Source organism: Phyllostomus hastatus, unplaced genomic scaffold (assembly GCF_019186645.2).
Source record: "Phyllostomus hastatus isolate PE091 unplaced genomic scaffold, TTU_PhHast_1.1 phas_contig_29, whole genome shotgun sequence".
In the NCBI taxonomy this organism is placed as follows: Eukaryota; Metazoa; Chordata; class Mammalia; order Chiroptera; family Phyllostomidae; genus Phyllostomus; species Phyllostomus hastatus.
In genome coordinates this window covers 16,866,041-16,890,950 of record NW_025333835.1, presented here as the reverse complement: position 1 = coordinate 16,890,950, position 24,910 = coordinate 16,866,041, and the positions used below count along the sequence as shown (strand labels likewise).

At 34.4% G+C, this 24,910-nt stretch overlaps 1 pseudogene; it reads left to right on the top strand.

The window, feature by feature from the left end:
- On the top strand, window positions 1–22,493 carry LOC123818699 (annotated as a pseudogene).
- Window positions 22,494–24,910: the final 2,417 nt, after the last annotated feature.

The following is a 24,910-nucleotide window of genomic DNA, read 5'->3' as shown; positions in this document are numbered from 1 at the left end:
ATGCAGGTGGATATCAAAGAAGTCCTGAGACTGAGAGGAAAATACAACGTGACCCAGGTACAACATTACAGCAGCAACTCCCTGGCTGTCTTCTGGAAGGTTATTGTTGGAATATCTCTTAAAAAGTGGAGTATAGAAGAGGAATTATTGGGCTCTGAAGATCAGTAAGTCATGTTGTAATATGAACCAAAGGCTGCCATAGAACTAACCTATGCAGGAAATAATTTAGTTATTGACAAATCCAACTCATTTAATTTGTAGTATATTCCATGGTCTAGAATTTACAAATTATAATCTCATTGTGAAATTCCGCATGTCCTCTGACCTCAATCTTTTATGAAAATTAGAAGCTAAATCCAGATACTTGATCAGATGGAGACTGAATGAATTTGACAAGACAATTTGTGGTGTTTTATTCTTTTATCTGGCAATATATTCTCTGTGTATTTTTTTTAAGATTTAGCAGTCACTGATGTTCAAACTTAGGTCCTTTAATTCATTAACTATAGAATTTGACAAGTTTGATAATGTCTTTTCTGTTAGAATGAGACACTAGGATTTTCATAGCTACTAAGTTAGTAATTAAGAACCTTGATTTTTTTCTCTTTAGTCTCCAAAAATTATACTTTAAAACTGGTATAAATAAATACATTTAATAAACCTTTCACAAATCTGAGCATCAATTAAATGTAGAATCTGAATACCTTTTATTTTTTTTAGAATACCTGATTATGCTGATTTGATTATACAATCATACATCAGCACTCATTGGCTTGAGAACTCCTTGAACACTGTGCTCATCACATTTTGGTGAGAAAAAAAAAAACGTGTTTCAGCACTTGGTGCTTGCTCAGGACTCATCGCACTTGCTAGAACTTGTATGAGTCACTATGCCGCCCTGCAAGAGAAAATATTTCAGCACTTGTCACTTGCTTGGTACTCACTGGTTTTGGCACTTGTCACAAGTTCTGGAACAAATTAACAACACATACTGAGGTACCACTATATTTGACATTAATTGAGAGAAAAAGTGGACTACATAATAATGTCTTATTCTAGGCTTCTTATTTAAGAGAAAATTTTCAAATAATTTTAGCAACTGTCTCATAACTCAGTGATATTTATGAGTTTCCATTGATATAACTAAACTCCTTGGTTGAGGTAGGAGTGGATAACAGTTTTAACAGATATATCTTTCCAAGTCTGTTCACTGGATTTAGAAGATACTAACTTTTTCCAAAATATAAACGTGGTCCAAACTTGTAATTCATTCAGATACCATAGAAGTGAGTCAAGTAGTAATTCATTTTAATCAGTGTGATGGTTAAGAATAGAATAATAGCCATGATGAACACATTATTTGTTTTAAAAAAATATTTTTCAGGAAGTTTTAGTCAAGATGGTAGTGTAGGTAAATGTGGTACTCCAATCTTCCACAACCACATAAAAATTACAGCTGAATTACAGGAAAAAAAAACCCACATTATTTAGAACCACTGAAATCTAGCTAAACAGGAATCCTACAACTAAGATTGTAAAGAAGACAGATGAAGTCTGGTAAAAGGGGGAAACAGAGAAAGTGCTGGTCCTACACCCATGTGTGGCAGATACAAATCAGGAGGGATATCTTGGCTGTGGAGATCCCTCAAAGGAATGAGGAGGTCCCATCTCCACAGTAGAACCTCAAGTCCAGGGTCCAGTTCCAGGAAAAGAAGGCCTTACAAATTCTGGCTGTAAAAACTAGCAGAGATTGTGGCTGAGAGAGACACAGGGCTTCTGGATCTCTGGCTGCTGGTTTCCTTGGACTTCCTCATAAAGGCCCACACACATGTTCTCTGGTTCACTTGCTCTGAGTTACAGCACTGGGACAGCAAAGCAAAAGGAACCAGGAACATATGGGGAGAATCGTTTAGCATCAGGGCCAGAGTTGGAGAGGCAGCTTTCTCCCAGACAGAAATGCTGGCAGAGGCCATTGTTCTTCTTCTGGCCCTCTCCACACAGCACTGGCAGGTAGGCCCCATATCTGAGTCTCCATCTACTTTCTGTGGCAATTAGCCCTTCCCTGGTGATTCCCTGAGACTCTGCCCCCCAATTTCCAGGATTACCTGAACCACTTCCAGTGGCTTTTCCGCATAAATGACCTGTCTTTGCTCATGCTTCACACATTCCTAAAATCTCTCAGACAAGCAGCATTTGACCTCAGCATGCCTAATACCTCTTGCTAAGTGGCTCTGAACCCAGTTCTAGTAGCAGCCATCCTTGGTTCACAGTTTGGCCTACTTGGCCACTTCCAAGACCAGCACAAGTAGCAACCATCTGCAGACCATGTGGTAGCTCATGGTAGGTAACCCCAGGCAGGGAAAAGGTGGAAGCTAACCTTGATCTACATGTCTCAGGAAGCCTGAGAGTCAGTGCACCCATTGGACAGTTTTAGACCACATCGAAGCATCACCAAACCACCTCACAAACAACATAAATAAAGTGTAGACTCAGTGGGCACCTGAGCTCTGCTAAAGTAAGTCCTGCTCTATGGGGTTATCCCCCGAAGTGCTGATCTTCCATGGTGGTCATAGCCAGTCCTTGCAGCAGATTAACCTGAGGGTGAATACCCCCACTGGTATGCCAACAGCAGTTAAAGATCACCTACAACAGGGTAGTTCACATGACCCACATGGGGAGCATACATAGAGTGTTGAATCAGGTGATTAGGGAGGCTGTGCCACTGAATCCCATAGGACATCTACTAAATAAGACTGTTCTACCAAGAATAGAAGATGTAGAGCTCTACCTGATACATAGAAACACAGAGAGGCAGTCAAAACAAGGATATGAAGAAGCATGTTGCAAATGGGAGAACAGAACAAAACTCCAGAAAAGAAACTAAATACAATGGAGATGAGCAATCTACTAGATGCAGAGTTCAAAGCATTGGTTATAAAATGCTCAATAAACTTAGGGGAATAGTAAGTGAACTTAGTGAGAATTTCAAGAAACAGATAGGAAACATAAAAAATGGGTATAGAACACATAAAAAGAATCAGTCAGAAATGAAAACTATACCAACTGAAATGAAGAATATATTACAGGGAGTCCACAATGGAGTAAAAGAAGCAGAGGATCAATGGAGTAAGAGAAGCAGAGAACTGGAAGTAAATAAAGCAGAAAATATCTAATTAGAAAAAAAATTACATAAATGCAGCATTATCCTAATTCCAAAACCAGATAGAGTCACTACAAGAAAAGAAAATTATAGGCCAATATACCTGATAAAATAAATGCTAAAACCTTTAACAAAATATTAGCAATCCAAATATAGCAATACATCAAAAAGATCATACACCATATCAAGCAAGATTTATTCTGTGAATACAAGTTTGGTACAACATTTGCAAATCAATAAATGTGATTCACCACATAAACAAAATGAAAAATAAAAACCACGTGATTATATCAATAGATGCAAACAAGCATTTGATAAAATCCAGAACACATTTATGATAAAAACTCTCAGCAAAGTGGGAATAGAGGAAAAATACTTAAACATGATGAAGGCCATATATGAGAAATCCACTTTTAGCATCTTACTCAATGGGTGAAAACTACAAGTGTTCCTGTTAAGATCCAGAAGAAGATCATGGCTGTTTTCACCTCTCTTTTCAACACAGTACTGGAAGTCCTAGTCACAAAAATCAGACAAGAAGAAGTAAAGACATCCAGACTGTAAAGACAGAAATAAAACTATCTTTATTGGTGGATGACATGATATTGCACATAGAGAACCCCAAAGTTTTTGCCAAGAAACTATTAGATCAGATACATGAATTCATCAAAGTAGCAGAATACAAAATTAATATCCAGAAATCAATTGCACTTTTTTTTGCCAATAACAAATAAAGAGAAAGGGAAATTAAGAAAAAATTTCCATTTACAATTGCTTCAAAAAGAATAAAATACCTTGGAATAAACCTAACCAAAGTTGAAAAAGGCCTGTACTCAGAAAATTATAAGACACTGACAAAAGAAATTGAAGAAGATATAAATAAGTGGAAGCATATACCATGTTCATGGATAGAAAGAATTATCATCATTAAAATGTCCATACTGCCCAAAGCAATCTACAGGTTCAGTGAAATTCCAATCAAGTTTCCAATGACATATTTCACATAATTAGATCAATATTTCAAAAATTTATATGGAACTATAAAAGGCCCCACATAGTAACAGTGATCCTGAGAAAGAAAAACAAAGTTGGCTAAGTGAAGTAAGCCAGATGGAAAAAGACAAATACCATATGATTTCACTCATAAAAAGCAAAATGGAGACAGACTCATCAATAGCAACATGACAGCTAAGAGGGAAGGGTGGGAGTGGAAGGATTAAGAAAAAAAGGAAAAAGACTCATGGACATGGACAAATGTGTAGTGATTGTAGTGGGAGAGGTGTATAAGGGGACTAAATGGTAATGGAAAAAAATAATTTTTAAAAAAACAGAAAAAGAAATTTGAATTTTTTTCATGCAGTTGTAATAAAATGGTATTCTGCAAATGTGAAACACTAAGAGAATTAACAATTCCAACTGAGATAAAAATATAAGGTAAAATAAAATCAAAATAAAGGTGCACTAAGACACAATGAACTTGAAAAGGTTAGGAAAACTGTTATGTTATAACCAGAAAGAGTGTAATCTTGAGCATGTGAGAAAATGTTTGTAACTTTGGCTTTGCTGAAAAATTAGAGGTAGAGATATGTGGTTAATGTGATTTTCAGTGTAATAACTGCAGAGTCATTGTCTAGTGCTTCATAACATTAAAAATATGGTAGGAGATGCAATGGGAATAGAATAGAAACCTTGATATGGAGTTAGTGGCAAACATGTATTAAAAGCAAATTCTCAAAATGTAAATGAATACAGCAAACATAAAATAACAGTAGGGGGATAAAGTAGTATCTTTTAAGGAATCTAAATTTTGGGTATATAGACCAGAAAATAAAAGACTAAATGGAAGGAGGGGCACGGAAATGGTGACACATTGTAGTCAGCCCCAGCACAGCCATTCCAGCAAATACTTAAATGGTGATCTTTGGATGTCAGAGGTGGTATCATAACCACTGTGGTTTCCATTTCCCCCTATTTTAATACTTTTTCTGTTACTTACATAAATACAGTTATGTTAAAAATTTTGATATCCAGTGACCCAGCAATCTCCCTGTAAATAATAAATTTACTATGGTTTGTTTCAAAATGGATTGGCTACAACTCAGTGGTAATTTATTGGATGGATTTAAAACACTTTATGTGGTTTCAAAAAGTGTCTATTTTGCTCTGAAGAGGAAAAAAAATGTTTCACCCTGCCTATGATCAAATTGATTGCCAACTTGCCCATGCAATTTTTAAGTTATGAGTAAATCCAAGTAAGCATTATACAGCCACTCAGAACAACTTCCTCTCTGGAAAGAATATCTGTGATGGAAGGCTGGTGTAGACTGTGCAGTTACTGCTGCCTCTACACATGAAACATCTAGTGCGGTGGCATTTTACTTCCCAAAAGAAACCCACCTATTCAAATAAACAAGAACTACAATCGTTTTGTGGATCATACTATTAAAAAATATCTTCCAATCGACATAGTCTTTAGGGTTTAGTAAACATATTTTAAATCGTTTAAATACCTGGTCTATAGATATTTCCTTATTAAACAACTTCTACCTATGTAACCTAAATTCCTGTGATTTTGCTTTCTTATTATGTGTTGAGCTGAATAGATTTTTCTTAAATTCTACTAAATTGCTAAAAATCAAAGGATAAAAGCATTTGGACTATGGTTTTAATTCAAATGAAACTGAATATAAGATTTAATGGTTTGTGTCAAGTCAATGTCTCAAAAAGAATAGAAGATAGCAATAGCTAATGTGTATTTGCTTTGCTGCCACTGAAGTAGTTTTATTTTTTCAACAGCTTTATTGAGATATAATTCACACACCACAAAATTCACACATTTAAAGTGTGTGAGGTAGTGGTTTTAAAATATTTAACTACCATTCAATCAATTTTAGAATATTTTCATCACCACATAAAGAAAATCCATTTCATTTAGCTATCATGTCTTAATGCTTTCATCACCTGTCATATATTCTAAGAAACTACTAATTTACTATTTTTGTCTACAGATTTGCATATACTGGATATTTTATACAAATGAAATCATATAATATGTGTTTTTATTTTTGTGACTAGTTTCTGTCACTTATCATAACGTTTTCCAGGTTCCACCATGTTGTAACATGCTCCTCATTTCATTCCTTTTTTTATGGCCAAATAATATTACATTGTGTGGATAAAACATTTGGTTTATTCATCTACATCCATTTATTGACTGACACTGGAATTGTTATTATAAATAAGACTGGTATAAAAATTCACACACAACCATTTGTGGGGAAAGTTTTTTATTTCTCTTGGGTATAGAGCTAAGGAGTGGAGTTTATGGGTCAGAAGGTAACTCAATATTGAATTGTTTCAGGAACTGCTAGACTTTTAACCAAAATGGCTAGAATTTTATGTGCCTACCATTTTAAATTCCCACCATTTCATTGATTGTATCTTACTACTTTGCAGAACTTTTAAATTCATTTCCAGGGTTACTGTGGCTCTATAATCACACCAGTACTGGTTTTCATCTGGCCCTTTGTTTTTTGCCATTTTAGTGGATGCTTGTTAATTCATTGTGGGTTTTGTTTTTTTTTTGCATTTCCTGGGTGGTAAGTGACTGAGCATCTTTCCATCAGCTTCACCACTATGTGTATATCTTCTTCAGAGAAATGTCTATCAGATCCTTTGGCCATTTTTTAATTGGGTTGTTAGTCTTTGTATCAATAAGTTGTAAGTGTTCATTGTGTATTATAAGTACAAAATCTTTATGAAATATATGATTTCAATATACATTCTCCCATTTGGATCAACTTCCTTAATGATTAATTTGAAGCACAAATTTTTAAATTTGCCTATTTTTTTCTTTCGTTGCTTATACTTTTGATGTCATATCTAAGAATCGATTGGAAAAGATGAGGTCATGTATATTTACCCCTATGTTTTTTCCTGATTTTACAATTTTATCTCTCACATTGAAGTCTGTAATCCATTTGTGTTATTTTTATATATGACATAAGATAAAAGTCCAACTTTTTTTCTTACTTGTTTAAACCTCATTTATATAAAAAAAAGAAAAACAAACAAAAACTATTTTTTCCCCAGCTATTAGTCTTGGCATCCTTGTAAGAAATCACTTGACTATAGAATTGTGGTCTATTTTTGGACTGTCAATTTTATTCCATCGATCTATATACCTACACTTACGACAGTACCACACTGTCTTGATTATTTTTGTTTTGTAGTAAGTTTTGAAGTCAAGAAGCTGGGTCCTCCTAATTTGCTCTTCTTTTTCAAAATTGTTTTGAAAATTCTGGGCTGCTTAAAATTTCATATGCAATTAGAATTAAATTTTAAGTTTCTGTGAAGAAGTCCCCTGACTGCACCAATCTTCATTCCAACAAACTGTGGAAAACACTATTGAGATACCTCAAAAAATAAAAATGGATCTGCTTTTTGACCCTGCTATCCCAGTTCTGGGAATGTGTCCAAAGGAGCATAAAACACTAATTCAAAAGAACACAAGCACCCCTATGTTCAGTGCGGTGTTATTTACAATTGACAATATAGAGAAGCAGTCCAAGTGCCTATCAGTAGATGAGTGGATAAAACAACTATGGGACATTTATACCATGGAATACTACTCAGTCATGAAAAGAAGAAAATTTCACACTTTGTAACTATGGAAGAACCTGGAGAACATTACCCTAAGTTAAATTAGTCGGTCAGAGAAAGAAAAATACCATATTTCACTCGTATGTGGAAACTAATGAACAAACTGAACTAACAAGCAAAATAGAGACAGACTCATAAATGGAGAGTAGAATGATAGCTATGGAGGGGGATGTTGTGGGTGGAGGGATTGAGCAAAAAGGAAAAGAAAAAAGGACCCACGGACATAGACAACAGTGTGGTGATTGTAGGAGGGAAAGGGTACAAGGGAAATAAATGCTAATGGAAAAATACAAAAAATTAAAAATTAATTTGAAAAAAGAAGTCAGTTGGGATGCTGATAGAGTTTGATTATGTGGATCTGTTTACTAAGTGTAGTTGCCTTAATAACATTAACTTTTCTGAAAAATAACCATAGATATTTACCAACAATTTAAAGCTATAATTAACCCTGTTAACTCTTTTAACCCTGTTTTGTAGTGTTTCGACAAGTATGTTTTGCACTTATTTTTCTAAGTATTTTAATTTTGATGCTATTGTAAATGGAATTGTTCTTTAATTTTTAGTTCATTTGTTACAATATTTAGTGATATGATTTTTTAAAACTTTGCATTTACTATCTTGCTGCACTTATTAGTTCTACTAATTTTTTGATTGCTTGGAAATTCTTACATACAAGATCATGCCACCTGCGAGTAAAAAAAGCTTTTGTTTTTCTTTTCCAATCTACATATGTATATATATATATTTTATCTTGATTTATTTCCCCAACTAAAATGATGTGAGCAGGCATCCTTGTCTGGTCCCTAATGTCAGGAAGAAAGCATTTCCTTTTACATCATTAATATATTATTCACCAGTCTTTTGTAGATGTCCTTTATGAAAATGAGGAAGTTTTCTTTTATTCCTACTTTGCTGAGTGTTTTTATTTGAAATTATATTAAATTTTGCCATATTCTTTTTCTTCATCTATTAAGATCATGTGGTGTGTTTTTGTTCTATTTATATAGTAAATTAAATTATTTTTTTGTATGTTGACCAAACTTGTATTCCTGGAATAAATTGTATCATGTATAATTATTTGTATATTGCTGGATTGCATTTGCTAGTATTTTATTGAGTATGTTTGCATCCATATCCATAAGTTATTTGTATGAAGATTTTTTCTTGTGATATCTGTGTTAGGTTTTGGTATTAGAGTGATACTGGCCCATACAATGATTTGGGGAATGTTCCCTACTATTATAATTTGTTGACAGGTTTGTAAAGAAATTATATTATATTTAAAATGTTTGGTAGAATTCAGTAGTGATGATTGTGAGTCTGGGCTTTCCTGTGTGGGTTGTTTTTGATTACTAATTCAATTGCATAATAATTGTTATAGGTTTATTAAGATTGTCTTTTTATTCTTCAGTGAATTTCAATGGTTTGTATCTTTTAGAAATGTATATATCTCATCTAAGTTACCTAATTTTTGAAATACAATTATTCATACTACTGCTTTATATCTTTGTTATTTTTGTGAAGTCAGTAGCAATGGCCTTTAATTTTTCTTTCCAGTAATTTGTTTTCTCTCTTTGTTTCTTGAATAATCTGGTTAAAGGTTTGTCAATTTTGTTGATTTTTTCAAAAAAAACAGCTTTTTTAATGTTTTGTAAAAGTGTTTTTATTTTTTAAGTATTTTATTGTTTGTGCTATTACAGCTGTCCCCATTTTTCACCCCCTCTCCCACTCCACTCTGGCTGCCCCTGGGTCCCACAGTCAATCCTTACACTGTTGTCCATCTCTACTGCTTTTCTAATATCTAGTCCATTTATTTCCACATTTCACAGGTAAAGCCTCAGCAACAGGCAGGTGATGCTAGCATGACAACTGCTGACATTCTACATCTCTTGGGGAGATAGTCCTTCTAGTGGTAGCTGGAGGAGAGATCCTTATATTTTTGGCTGCACAAAAATACTGTGTTTTTCTCTTAGTGAGAAGGCAAGAGTAGGGAGGTCTCAGTTCAAATAGCACTGACTCTTCTTCTTCTTATCAAATTGCAGTACATTTTATGAATAGATATTTCTTAATTTGCTGCATCTGCTTAGGACAATTCCCAGAGCTTTTAATTTATGTAAATAAGTAAATTTTACCAGTTCAGCTGAGGAGTGTGTCAACAGTGCCTTTCACACTGTAATGTAGGAAGTCTCTCTAGCCAAGTAGTTCTCATTACTTGTTCATTCATATTCACAACCCTGTGTGGTACATTACTCTTCCTCATTTTTACACATGGAGAATGTAAGTACAAGAGGTTAAAAAATTCTCCTTTTCACATGATTGTCATCTGCCTAATTTGAGGAGCAAGTTTTTAACCCAGTGTAACTATTAATTTTATGAGTCAACTTGACTGGACTACTGAGTGCCCAATATTTAGTTAATCATTATTTCTGGGTGTATCTGTTTTATCCACCCCTCCCCATAGATTAGGATTTGAGTTTGTAGAGTGAGTGAAGAAGATTGTCCTCCCCAATGTGAGTGGGAATCATCCAACCTTTTGAAAGCCTGACTAGAACAAGAATGAGGAAGGGAAAATTCTCTCTCCATACCAGACTTCTGTAACTGAAATGTTAGTCTTCTGCCCTTCACTGAGAGTTACACCATTGATTATATATCTGGTTTTTGTGACTTTGGACTCCGACTGAAACTATGGCACCAGCTTCCCTGGGCATCCAGCTTGTAGATGGTATACTGTGGTACCTCTCAGACTTCACAGTCATGTGAGCCAATTTCTTATAGTAAATCTATACATTTATTATATTATCTATTGGTTCTGTTTCTCCAGAGAACCCTAATACACCCAAGAACAGTGGCTTTAGAATATTAATATTAACAACAATACCACTCAACCCCATGCTTGTTTAAAAAATGTTTTTCTTTTCCATTACTATGTTTGGAGATAGTTGGGGTAAAATGGCATTGCTGTGCAGTGCAAAAGTCTCAGAGTTTTGTAATCAAATGTATCCAGAAATAACTCCTAGATTTGTCAGTATTATATGTAATCATTCTTGTAAGCAACTACAAGTATGTAATTGCAAAATGAGAAAAATAATCATCTCTCATCAGATTCTATTGAGACATGAACTTGTATATCATTCTTAATGTGGTTTTGTTATACCCAGATTGTAGTGTTTGTTGACATAGTTCCATACTAAATACTAAACAGACCCTCTTGGTAACATGTGCCAGAAGGTTTATGATTTAAAGGTATAGTTGGCAGAAAGGATTTTGTCATATACTGACATCCACAAGAGTACTTTATTGTCAGTTTATAGAAACTAGGGAAAACATGTATTACCTTTATTTCTGCAGCTGATAGACTTCCAAAAGCTTTCCCCCATTGATGTATATTTTGGAGCCAATAGATGTGATCTCTGATTTCAATATATAATCTACAAGTTATTGTATCTGCCATGTTTCAAATGGCAGTGGATAATAATAGCCCACTATTAAACATCAGTTTTGCAATGTAGGACCTGCCCTTAAAAATAAGGAAACAGATGAATTAAACAGTTGACAACATAAAGTGTTATAATCCTAAGAAAAGCTGTTCTCATTGTGGGGTCACCACATCTATCACTTTATTATCTATTTCTCTTTTCTACACTGAATGCATGTACTATGTAGAATTCATTGTCTTATAAGTTAAAAGTGTGGCTGCATATAAATTTTAGTATTCCTGATAAATATGGAAAAGAGGCAATAAACTTGTATTTATGATAATATGGCTAATCTTTGAATTCAAGCATGATTACTCAGACATGATTTTCCTATCAATACAGAGAGTGAAACTCTGATGTTCTTTATCTAAAAACTGTCAGTTTTCTACATTGTTAAATACTAATCTATTTATATACTCTCAAAGCATTCATCATTTATTATCAAGAGATTTTTTTACTACAAATGAATTAAATTGAGGGGAAATGAAGCATAACTGTTCTTTTGTGATTCAATTACATGAATTAATTTTTGCTGTGAATTGTGGTTGAGGAGGTACGTATTTCAAGAAAAAAAAACATTCAAATACTACTTTATTTCTAAAACTATAATTTTTTCACAAACCTATCAAGTTGTATTTGTATGTGTGATATTAACATGAAGACAAAGCTTTACTGTATGAATAAAGCAGAATCCAAACTAAGGGATGTGGAGCTCTCTAGAGGATGGGACGGATACTAGAGGAAAAAGTGATTAAATATTTTTAGAATTATAGCCACTTACATATACTACTTTATTTCCTGGTAAAAAGAGTTTAGTGTCTGGAAACATAGCCCTAGTTCTTTGCTGATTACATTTACTGATTAACTTTCTTTCACTGATTAGATTGCTTAGCTAAATGTAGGTCAAACTTACACTAGCAAAACTTGTAGCATGCAACTATTATTCTAATGCAATTAGTCTATAGGGCATTATGTTATGTTCCAGAGTATTGAGTTACTTGAAATTGTCAGATGTAGTTAAGGTTTCAAAATAGTGATTAATGCTAGATACTGAAATTCCCATAGCAACATGATTCAAACAAACAAATTTCATGTTTACAGATGTTCCCAATATCAGCACAGTTCATCAGGCATAATCTCTTGTTTTTGAGAAAGTTTGGTAAGTTTCATATATGTTTTCAGAGAAGTTTTTTATTTTTTCATTATTGTATTTTACTTTGATCTATGAACAAATAACTTCTTCCATAAATACTAATCTTTAACTTGAAATTGTTTTATCATATATATAGGAGTATCATTAAGATAATTCCTAGGGTGAGATTTGTAATAGCAACCATTACTGCAGTTGACTACTGGCCCTCTTTTGGTATTCATTTTAGTTAAAAAAAAACTGTAAAAGAGAACTAAACTTTTTGTTATAGGGGAAATTGAGAATGCATTTCTTTACAACTGTTAGAATATTTTTTCAAAATATTTTAAGTACCTTTGTATGCATCAGGTATGAAGTAGAAAAAAGAAAAGCAAACAAAACATTCTCCATTACATTAGTCAAAAAAGAAATGCAAATTAAAACACAATAATTTGTCAGTCCACATCTACTAAAATGGGAAAATAAAACAAGCATTAAGAGGGAAACTAACCCCTACAATATCAAGTGTTAGCTAGGATGGAGAACCCTGGAGCCCTTATGGAGATGGTGGCAGAGCAAAATGGTACAGGTGTTTTGGAAAACCATTTGGCCATTGATTATAAGCTCACACAAACATTTACTTAATGTTTCAGGAATCTCACTTCTATATATTTAGATATTTACCCAATGAAATAAAAACACGTTTACAGAAATCACAGCAATGAAAGTTCATAATAGATTTATTTATAAACATTTAAAGCTGTCAACAATCTAAATGTCATTTAACTGGTGAGCCAATAAGCAAGATTTAATGTTTGCATGTTAGACAATAACAAAACCAAATGTATATGCAGGGGTTGGCAAAAGTAGGCTTATAGTTGTGTGTATGCAAAACAGTTTATTCTTATTATTTTAATTTATTCTCGTATTATATATTTTTCACAGGAACAACTATACACCTACTTCTGTCAATCTCTGTCTTTTAAAGAGAATAAACTTATTAAAGCATGCAAAACTACAAGTCCATCACAAACATATTATGCTATTTGAAAATACATAGTCTCCAGAGTCTTCATATAATATAACTCCATTGACATCACAGTGCGGAGAATGAAAACCCATAGAAACAGAAGACATCAGTGTTGCCAGAGGCTGGGGATTTGGGAGAAGTCTGGAGTGACTGAACTGTTTTATATCTTGATTGTGGTGGTGGTCACACAACTGTGAGTGCATTTCAAAACTTGTTGAGATGTACACTAAAGATGATGACTGTTGTATGTAAATTATATCTAAAAATGACATAATATTTAAGAAATAACTCTGATGTGTTACTTCCATGGTTGCTACAGTTATATAACTGAAGATTAAACAACATTAAAAAGAAATGGGCCAGTCCTAGCAATATGATACTCAGTGAAAAAAGTGAATGCTTAAGAGAATGTATAGCATGATAGCCATTTCTAAAAATCAACTAAAACTAAACAGTATTTTTTTTTAATTTAGGAATTTCTATAGTTGCCACTCATGTGCTGGTATGCATTTCCTGGGTGTTTATGTGAGTGTGTGTGTAAAGTAAAATAAGGCCCACGGAAGATCCAGAATAGTGGTTTCTGCAGTGTGGTCATCGGGTAATAGCATGTGCAGGTCACATTTTTAGTTTGAATGTTGAGAATGTGAGTGTTTTGGTGAGACAGACAGTATTACTGTTACTTGTCTTCTTTTTATAATTAAAGTATTAAATAGAAAGATAAAAATGTTAAAATAATAACTTCTATTGAAAGAACATAGTAGGTGCTTTAAATATATTTTTGTAAAAAATGAAATGGAACACTACTCAGCCATAAAAAGGAAGAAAATTTTACCCTTTGTAACAACAGCATGGATGGACCTGGAAAGTATTATGTTAAGTGAAATAAGCCAGTCAGAGAAAAACAAATACCATAAGGTTTCAGCATAGGTGGAATCTAATGAATAAACTGAACTAACAAGGAAAAAGGCAATAGACTCATAGATGGAGAGCAGGATGATGGCTGTAGAGTTGCAAAGGTTAGTGGGTGGAGGCATTGAGAAAAAAGGAAAAAGGACTCATGGACATGGATGATAGTGTGGTGATTGCTAGTGGGTTCGGTGTATAAGAGGACTAAATGGTAATGGGAAAAATACAATAGAGATAAATAATGGAGTAAGAGAAAAGTTCTGCTTTTAAAATTAGACATTATCATTTAGTATTGTGGTTGTTGACAAAATATTTAGTTGACTTCAATGAACAAAACTATTTTTAGTTAAAAATAGGTATGGAAAAATACCACTCTTTGAAAAATTTGGGGGTGTTTAAGGGTGGAAAAAAAAACCTTATAAACTTATTAAGAAGAAAAAACAAATGATTTAATGCTAGAGTAACTGAAGTCTCTAACTACTTAACAAATACAGTAATATATTATATATAATAGTCTATTTAAGAAATTAAATTCAACTTTGGCAGAACAATAGGAATATTTATAATAAATAAATTCATTCTCTTTAAATTAATTTTCTGATTTTTCACTTTTTTGTTAATGTAATGTATTAACAAATCATGTTTAACCAAAATATTTGAGATCATATCCTTACAAGATAGGAATATCTATAGCACAGGTCTGCACGACTGAACTGATGCTGAGTAATAAAGAATTGAAAAAGCTGGGTAGAAGCCTGCAAAGAAAGTCTTTATGCAGTGTAGAAAGTAAAGGTGCTCAGTTCCTCGCATTACTAGTGCAGAACAACCTGTCAGGTAAAATGACACCTTTCCCATTTCTAAGAGTGTCCCAGGGCATCTACAGTTTCTGATCAACAGTAAATTTAAGAGCTCTTCAATTTTAGCAAAACAAAGATGGAAGTCTCTCCTGTTCAATAAAGCACCAGTGGAGTAAAGCGTTTGACAAGAAATTGTTAGACACTTGAATAAATACCCTGTTTTTGTTCCCAGAGACCACTTTCATGGACTCTACAAAATGTTGTCTGACTGATACATCTGAGGGGATAATGTACATGCAGTAAAACATGCATATTGCACAAATTTGCAAAATTTTCTCTCCTTTAGGATAGTTCAAGCATATACTCTCATATTTAAACCTCTCCAGTAAGATGTATGTGCAGTCTGTGTGTTTGTTTGTGTATGTGGTAGTGCCAGTTGTGATAATGTCAAGCTAATATTGGAGTGAATAATGGATGATATTACCAATTTTTTGGAATGCATAATTAAAGAAAAAAATTAACTGTCTTTTTTTCCTAAGGACTGAATAAAAAGTTTCTGTGTGTTACCAAGGGTTTTGAAATACTTGCTAAGGGCACATCAATGAGTTGACTGATAGGAAGGACATAGGCATCCTTACCATAATGGAAACAAAAGTAAAGCCAATAGAAACATGAAAGGAAAAACTCATGCCTTTGTGTTTATTGTCGCTCAACTTCTGTCCCTTACTACCACTTCAGACAGAATAGGCATGATCCAATATAGATCCCTTTTACCTAGAAGTTCTCATTTTGTTTTTTTCTTTCTTCTGTTTAAAAGGAGGAAAATGCAGTCACATGTATCTGTGACCATAAGCTGGATTTGAATTTGAAATGCTTGTTGATAATTGCATAAGAAATTAAGGTGATACTAATTTTATAGAATCCAAATCATTTTCCTTACATATCCTCAAGCCTGAACCAGGCTTTGTAATTTGCATTCAATCATTGTTGTTGGTTCTTTTCAAAACAACAACTTTCTTTATTCTTCATATGTTGGATTTGCTTCCCTGTTGTTTCAAATTTTTGAAATGAGCTTATATAATATATTCAACATTTATTCATCTATGCTTCAAAACTATTCATTGAATTATAAATAATGAAGAGAGAACAGAAGATTACAACACATGCAATTTTAACACATTGACTTCATTGTGAAACCAGCTCCCTAGATCAAAAATCATAACCTCTCAAAACCCCTCTCATCTTCCCTTTCAGTTTCTACTCTCTTCCAAAGTGCCGTGCTCTATGGGACTCTACAGTATTTTTTCCAAACAGTTAGTGTGTATTACTTTATGTCTTATGTCTTTCACTCAACACAATGCCCATGCTATCTATTCATATTGCATATACTACAGATCATTCATTGTCATTGTTGACAAGTATTATATTATGTGGCTATGTTACAATTTAAATTACATTTAAATATTGTTGGTCACTTAGGCAGTTTCAATTTTTGAGTCAATTAACATACTGTTCTCATGAACATTCTAGTCTACATCCTATGGTAAATATATGTTATAAATATTTCCATTAAGCTTGTTCTTAGGAGTGTATATGTTAAGTCAAAAGATATTTAGGTGCTTAACATTCAATGATACCACCAAAACCATTCCAAAGTGTCTGTATCAATTTCCTTTGCCACCAGTGATACATACATTGTTTTCATTCCCATCAATACTTGCTATTGACTGTCTCTTCAACTTTTACCATTCCAGGAGCTATATAGTAGACATATTTCAGTTTTGGATTGCATTTTATGCAACACATTTTCTTATAAGGCCAATTTTAGTTTTAGTTCACATACATTGGCAGATAAGAATTTCATAGGAATTATGTACTAAGTATTTTGAAATTTCCTTACTATCTATTTAAAACATTTGTTTTGTGTGTTGTCAGTTATCAGAGATGAGGATTTTATGACATCTTTTCATTAATTCCTTACTTTATTGCATTATGGTAAAAGAACATGCTCTCAAGCTGTTTCTTTTTAATATAAGATTTTCTTCTCTAGTCTGTGGTTTATTTTTACCAGACCAAGTGTATTCTCTATTTTCAATGCATAAAATTATATAAATACATCTATTAGTCAAAATTATCTGTGCAGGCCTAGATAATTCTATGTTGTTGTTAATAATTCCCAGCAAAGAATACCAATTATCAGAGGCTGAACCTCACAGAATTCAGGGACATTAGCAGTGAAAGGGACAATACCGACAAATATAACCATTTATTTTTTTTTCCTGAAATTCACCTCTGTCTCTTCAATGTTCAGGGAAGTACTGGATCTGGTATTAATGTGCATTCCAGAATTGAAAATATTTTCTGTAATTGGTCTGACCTCCATTCCAGTTTGATGCAATTTCCTACAGCCTTGCTCTTTTGAGTTCAAAATCCAACTCCAGAAAGATGCAGTAATTTGAATTTCAAGATATTATAAGCAAATGATAAATTTATTTGTCACACATATTGCCTCAGCTCAGAGGATTCTTCATGACCCCATTGCTTTTGAATTTATGTAATATAGTCCTCAAGTAAATATAATTTAATATCACATCTAAGAAAATAAGTTCCACCAATATTGAATGTTTTTAATGTTATTTTTAATGCTTATGAAGTAATTATAATTATATTGTAAACTTTGCAGTGGTATCTTTCTCTCTTATTATTTATGTTCCCCTTACTGAGCATGCACCTGCATCCCTTTCTCTTTTCTTTATGAGATGTAAAGATATTTAAAGATAACCATTCTCTTTCCTTTGTTTTTATTTTGGGAATTAAAACCTAATACTTATGTGAAAGGTCATAGCTAAGTAACAGAAATGTGAGACTTCCTCCAGTTTTCAGTGAATTATCTTTTGATATTATATTGAATTGATTGCAAGTTAAGGCCATTCTTCTGAGCTGCCTGTATCATATCTAACACAAATGCTTTCAGAGAGTAGCATATACAGACACACATACTCAAATATATGGGGTGAGGACAAGCTGGAATTTAGGATACCAGCTCCTGTGGTGCAAATCTGATTATGCAGAGGATGTGAGTGACACATCACATGCCTGACCTTCAGAAAATGTTATTCAGAGACTATTAAATAAATGAGACTTCAGAGATCATTACCATCTCACAAAGTGAAAACAACACAATCAATAACATGGTAATAATAAACGCATCCAAATACTACTGTATTTCATAATTTGGATTTTGCTTAAATACTATAAAATCCTACATATTTATTAAATATGAATTGGGAACTCATTTGGTGAACTGAAAAAATATTGGAAAATATAACCAGAGTCATGTGCACATAATTTAGAACTAAATACTTCACTCTAATTATGGATGTATAATATGATAATAGACACCAGGAACTTAACAATTAAGTTTTGAAAAATAAAATTTCATAGAGATATGCTTTAATTTGTGTTTTTTTTTAATTTTAAAAACTTGTCCTTTAATTAGGTTTTCCCTATTCATTGTTATGAAATAAAACAGAAAAGGGACACTAGGTATAGCAACACTGGAAAGGAAAGTAGCACATGACTAGAACAGCAGGCAAGGCAAAAGAGGTGATATTATAGAAACACTCATCTACTATATATGTCATTAAAATTATGTATCAAAAAATGCACATGTACCATTTACTAAAATATAAAAACATACCCACTATGTAAAATTCATGGTATCAGATACCAGGTATGTGATATCATTCAAGATATTTCACTTATTTTTTAAAACAAGATGAACTTAAAAACCGTTTTATCCTAAGCATTTTGGTCATAGAATTTTTCTTCTTTTCTCTATGGCAGAATATCAAAAATCCATTTTGTATATTAATAATATACAAAATGTTACATTCTGACACGTCTTTTGTTGAATTTATGTTTTTATTATTAGATTGTTTTTCTGTCTACCCAAACTTTCCATTGTTTTAGCCTCTGGGAAATATCCTCACATTAGAAAACCCATGTACAGTTTAGACTGATTGACAGGTTCCAATGACAAGGGATCAAAACTGTACCAGAAGGGAACATATATGTCAACAATGATGCACAAATATATCCCAGACATAGGATTATTTTACATATGTCATACCAGAAATATATTTTGCCTCGATGCTTAATTTACTTAAATTCGGGAAAACGTTGCATATACTGAAAAGGGTAAGTAGTGAGCTAAAACGGAAATGCACTGACTGCAGAAAGCACAGTTGGTGATATGAAGATGTGTTGCCCTGAAAGTAAATAAAACAACAGACGAGTCTTTCAATATTTCTTGGAAGATAGCACGATCAATAATGGAAGGCTTTTTTTCACCACTAAGGGATAATGGAAGGAATTAAATAATAACAGACTGGAAGATGAGTAGAAATAATATATTTTTTCTGAGGTTTTCATGAATGAGGTGGCAGATAAAGTGTCAGAATTGAAAACAAGCCTTCCTCAGAACTGCAAGAATATTTTCTTTAAAATAACTATATGCAGGTTAAGACAAATACTGATGGACACAGTAAGAGCTACTTGAACATAAAACATTAATACATGGCAAATGTATTAGTATGAAATGTTATGAATGCCAAGTGGTTGTGAGTTGTTAATAAAGGAAAAGCACAAGTCCTTAACTGGTGTGATTATTTACAAAATATTTCACAACATCCCTCTAGTAATTACATGGTAGAACTGAGCAGAGGATGCACAGGGCACTGAAAATTTCTTTGTCACTTCTTTTTGTCATTTAGAGCTCACTTCTCTCATTTTTTAAAGTTGGTGTAAATAACATTTATTAAAATAAGGACATGGGTTAATGGAAATAGCAAAGAGCCAAAGAATTAGAATGTGAATTATGTAAAGTCCCAACTAAAACCCAAAGTGTCCAATGTATTAATTCATTAGCTAACTAAAAAGCCCACAAAAGACAAGGCACTCAATACATTCTTAATCTTAATCTTACTAAAAATGTCTGTATCAGTGCTTTTCTCTTTTTAATATAACCTTATTGTCCTTTAATGAGAACCATGCATACTTGATAACTCAGTCGATTCCAGCAGGTTGTCAGGCGTGGGGAGGCCTTCAGGGGTGTGGGCTATGCAGTCAGCAGGACGTCCACTTGCAAGGGTTCCAACTGGGCTTAATGCTCTACTGGGGCTGACTTGTAATTTTAATAATTTTTGAAGCAGAGGTCCACCTCTTCATTTTTTTGCTAGGCATTACAAATTATGTAGCTAGCCTGCATGCCTCCTCTTAAAGTTGAAAATTTATTTCATTCTTTTCTCCCTCCTCTCCACAGAGGCACATTCCAGGAAAATGTCTTTGCCAGTGTAACTATCTTTAGGATCGATTGCTATCACTCTCTCTCATTTCCTCTCTGTGGAACATTTCTGAGGGATGTCCTAAATTGCCTAGAGATGTGACATCATATGATTATTATTGTTGCCTAGGGATTCCTCCTTATTGTTTTTCTCAAGCATTTTATTGCTATAGATTAAGTTAGGGAACTCAGGGCAACATAGGTCTGTGAGAAAGAGATGGACATAATGCTTTTAGAATTATTAGGGGCATTCACTGGGAAATACCTAGGAGGCATTTGGTGAAATGGGCTGGAGTTAAGAAGACTGGTTTTGGATTGAGTCGTCAGCCTTTATTTTGTTCATAAAGGCTGTGGGTGTCAGCTCTAAGGATGAGTGTGCAAAGTTAGAAGTTTAAGGTCAGAAACCTGGGAAATGCTGACTTACAGGGTTGCAATGATATGTCTATATTGGGCAAACACAGCACACAGAGAGGTCAAAAGAAAGAAAAGACTTGAGGAAAAATACAGTAACCAAATCTAGGAGATTCAAACTCCTTTATATGCATTTTATGCTATTGTCACATTGGACTGTTCTCCACTTTTTGAAAGACACCCTGTTTTCCATAAATTTTCCATTTTTCTCTTCAAAATCCCTCAAATTTTCACATTAAAGATCTTGCTTAAATATTCCTCTTTCTGCACTACAGTCTCTGATTTTTGACAGGGTTGTGCTCTGCTGATATCCTTATAACTTTGTATGTCTCTTTTATCTCCTTGTTTGTCTTGTCCTAGTTTTCTCTGCTTTTCTCATTTTTACTGCATTATAGACAGATTTTATGGATAATGCTTTCCTAAATACCCCTGTATTGCACTCGGAAAGTAATGCAGTCCACTGTGCATGTCTGTGAATATATGCTGAATAAAAAATGAATTGTTAGAGTTGAGCTGTGACTGGCCACCTGAGCAGAGCAGCTGGTGGCCCTGTCCCAGAGTCTGTGTGTGCCTCCAGGCACCCAGTCCAAGGACTTCAGTGGCCAGTCTCATGTAAGATGCCACCATGGGAACAGGCACATTGGCATTCTTGACCCTTGTAGAATGCTAGTGCCAGGTGGAGCTGGACCCCCTTCTCCCACCCTTAGGTCCGGCTTTCATACCCCAGGCCCAGAGTTAGTCTTTCTGCTACAAATTCCTTGGCACCTGGGAGACCACTTCCTAGTATTCCAGGATCTCCAGGGTGAAGATCTCTGTGAACTGGATTCTAACTTGGTTGGACCATGGAGCAAAATGGAGTAAACAGCAATATTTCGATAGAGCAGATTGTTAGATAGATTTGACAGCAGGTCCAGGGCATTAGTGGAACAAGTCAGTGCTAATCACTGGCCTGTTAATCACACTGACTGGCCAAGCTATTGTTGTACAAACTGTCCCTCATGGACAAAGCCAAATGATCAAGCAAGTATCTGTATCTGGGACACAGAATTTGTAGCAGATACAGTTGGATCCATAGATATAGATTCAGATCTGGGTGGGAAAAGGAGGGCAGACTTTGCAGGAGCAGGGCCAATAGAATCAGACTCAGCAGATCCAGCAGCCACAGACAATGGTCACTGCCAGCCATGCACAAATGGAACAGAAGATCTCTGTCCAGGGGAAGCAAGTAGAACAGACTATTGAAGCACTGCCTATCTTCTACTATCCAGCTAATACAGAGAGCATCACTCTAGCAAGGCAGGACCACCTTCCCAGAAGCCAGTTTGGCAGGGACACAGACTGTTCAGATAGAAGCCATCAGACACACAACGGGCAGTGGGAAAGGGCCTGTCATTGTAACTCTACCTGTGAGTGTGACCAGCCAGGAGGGATGGTCATGACAGAGCCTGGAGCTGGCCCATGCCTATGATTCCAATCATCCTTGTAGCTGGGACAGAGATGCTCAAAGAAGAGCCACTTTATGTGAATGCCAAACAGTACCATTGTCTTCATAAAAGTAGTAAACTTGGGACAAACTAGAAGCAGAGGGCAAATTCCAAAAAGAGAGGAAATACCTGCCTGAGCCATGCCATAGCACAGAAGTGTAGTGAATGTAGCAATTTCTTTCTGAAGGAATAGTTTCCCAGTGCAGGAGCCATGCCAGATAAAACAAACAAACAAACAAAAAACAATGATGAGGTCATTGAAGTGCTCTCTTGCCAGACCATGAGATGGACAAGATCAAGGATCTACTCCTTGCCACTGTTTCGCACTGTTCAGGAAATTAATGTGTTCTTTTGAAGGGACACTCACAGTCACATTCTGCCCTTTTGTGCATGGCAGAGAACACTAGTTTTTCATGCGAGGCTCAGTGCTATAATTGTAGCAATGTCTGGCAAGTTGAAATTGCAAGCCTTTCTCTCACCCTTTCAGTCCAGGCCTATTTCTGACTGTGTATAACACTGACATTTCATAGATTAGGATGAATCAAGGGTACCCATGCCAACCCAGCAGTACCACACAAGCACCCGTGATGCCAGACATTTAACTCAGCAAGGGAGAGCAAACTTCTCAATCTAAACTGCAATCAAGGACACCATAGCCCACTCCTTCCCACAGGAATTTGATTAAACACTATTATCCATCTCTCTGTTTGGATAGCTCATCCTAACTAATTGATTGGACACTTTATACTCAGAGATGGTTTCCAGGAAAAGTTCAAACTTGTGGCTTGAAAACAATAAAACCTCTGAGATATAAATACATACGTATATATTGCTTACCTTAAAACAATGACTTTTTAAAAGATTTTATTTTATTTTTAGAAAGGGGAAGGGATGGAGAAAGAGAGGGAGAGAAACATCAATGTGTGGTTGCCTCTCGCCCACCCCCTACTGAGGACCTGGCCAGCAACCCCGGGCATGTGTCCTGACTGGGAATCGAACCAGTGACCCTTTGTTTCACAGTCTGGTGCTCAATCCACTGACTCAAACCAGCCAGGGCTTAAACAATGACTCTTAACGAATGCTTTGTGAAACAGCAGTCCAGAATATATTAAAAATTGTTAACTTGTGGCAGAGAGGAGTCCTGTAGTCATTCTGGTAAATATGTTGAAAACTAAAGAGATGCATTTACTGCAGGACTTATCAGATCCTCAAGTATTAAGTTTTGTGAATAGCTAAAGGGAAGATGGAATGTGCAGTACTTTCCAGAATTATTCGACTATAAAAATAAATTTATCTTAAACAGCTAATGAAACCAACTTTTCTGTGAAATACACTTTGGAGAATATCAGGTTAAGATTTAACTTTTTTCTTATGGAATGAAATCTATAAAGCTAGCTTGTTCATGTAAACAGAATATAAATGACATTGTTAGTAGTGAAATGTTTTGATAAAAATATAAATGTTTTGTTTGATTTGATTTCTCTGTATGTCCAGTGTTTTCAGCATATTTATAGTTTATAATTTCAATTTTGTGGCTACTGGTTATTGCTGCTTCATGTTTGTATCTCTAAAATCAGAACTTAAAATATTCTGAGGATTCTCAATTATTCTCTTTTTTCTCTGTCTTGCTAACTCTTTCTCTACACATGTTATAATCTCATTATGATTTTTACATTTTTGTTCAATTTTCTTCCACTTTATCAGGTCATCTTTTCTTTACTTCTACATATATTACCCACCCCCCAAAAACAAGAATACACTAAGGCCACTCTTACTGTGGATATCTGCAATGTTTGAACATCGTTCCAGTGCTTGTCTAAATAAATCCTACCATCACTTGCAAACTTCATTCTGTTTTCTTCCCAACTTCATTTGCAAGAGAGGCCTTTCCTGGGCTGCTCTCTGCAAAATAACACCATTTGGCCACTTGCTTTTCTCCATTTCTTATGATCTGTCTGTAGGAAAAGACAAATTTATGAAAGTATTCCTAGATATATTTACCTAGTCTCATTCATGAAAGTGTGAATTTTTAAATAAAGAATGAGTCTTTAAGTATGACTTAAAGAAGGAAATTACAGACACTAATAAAAACAAAACAAAGGAAAATTTTGATGTAATCAAACTAGTCTATTTTGTTTGTTTTTTCTTTAGTGTCTCTCTCCTCCACTCACCACCCACCCCTATCCCTTTGATATTCACCATATTGTTGTCAGTGCCTGTGAGGTTTTGTGTTTTGTTTTGCTTTTCTTTTTGGTTGATCCCTTTATGTTTATCATCCAGACACACAACCCCCATGCCTTCTGACAGCTGTCAGTCTGTTCTCTATATCTATGAGTCTGTTTCTAGTGTGTTTCTTAGTTTATTTTGTTCATTAGATTCAACATATGAGTGAGATCATATAGTACTTGTCTTTGCTTTTGTTGCCTGTGCTTTCAGTATTATGTATACGTAAGAAATCATTGCAGAAACCAAAGTCAGAAAGCTTCCGCCTATGATTTTTTCTAGGAGTTT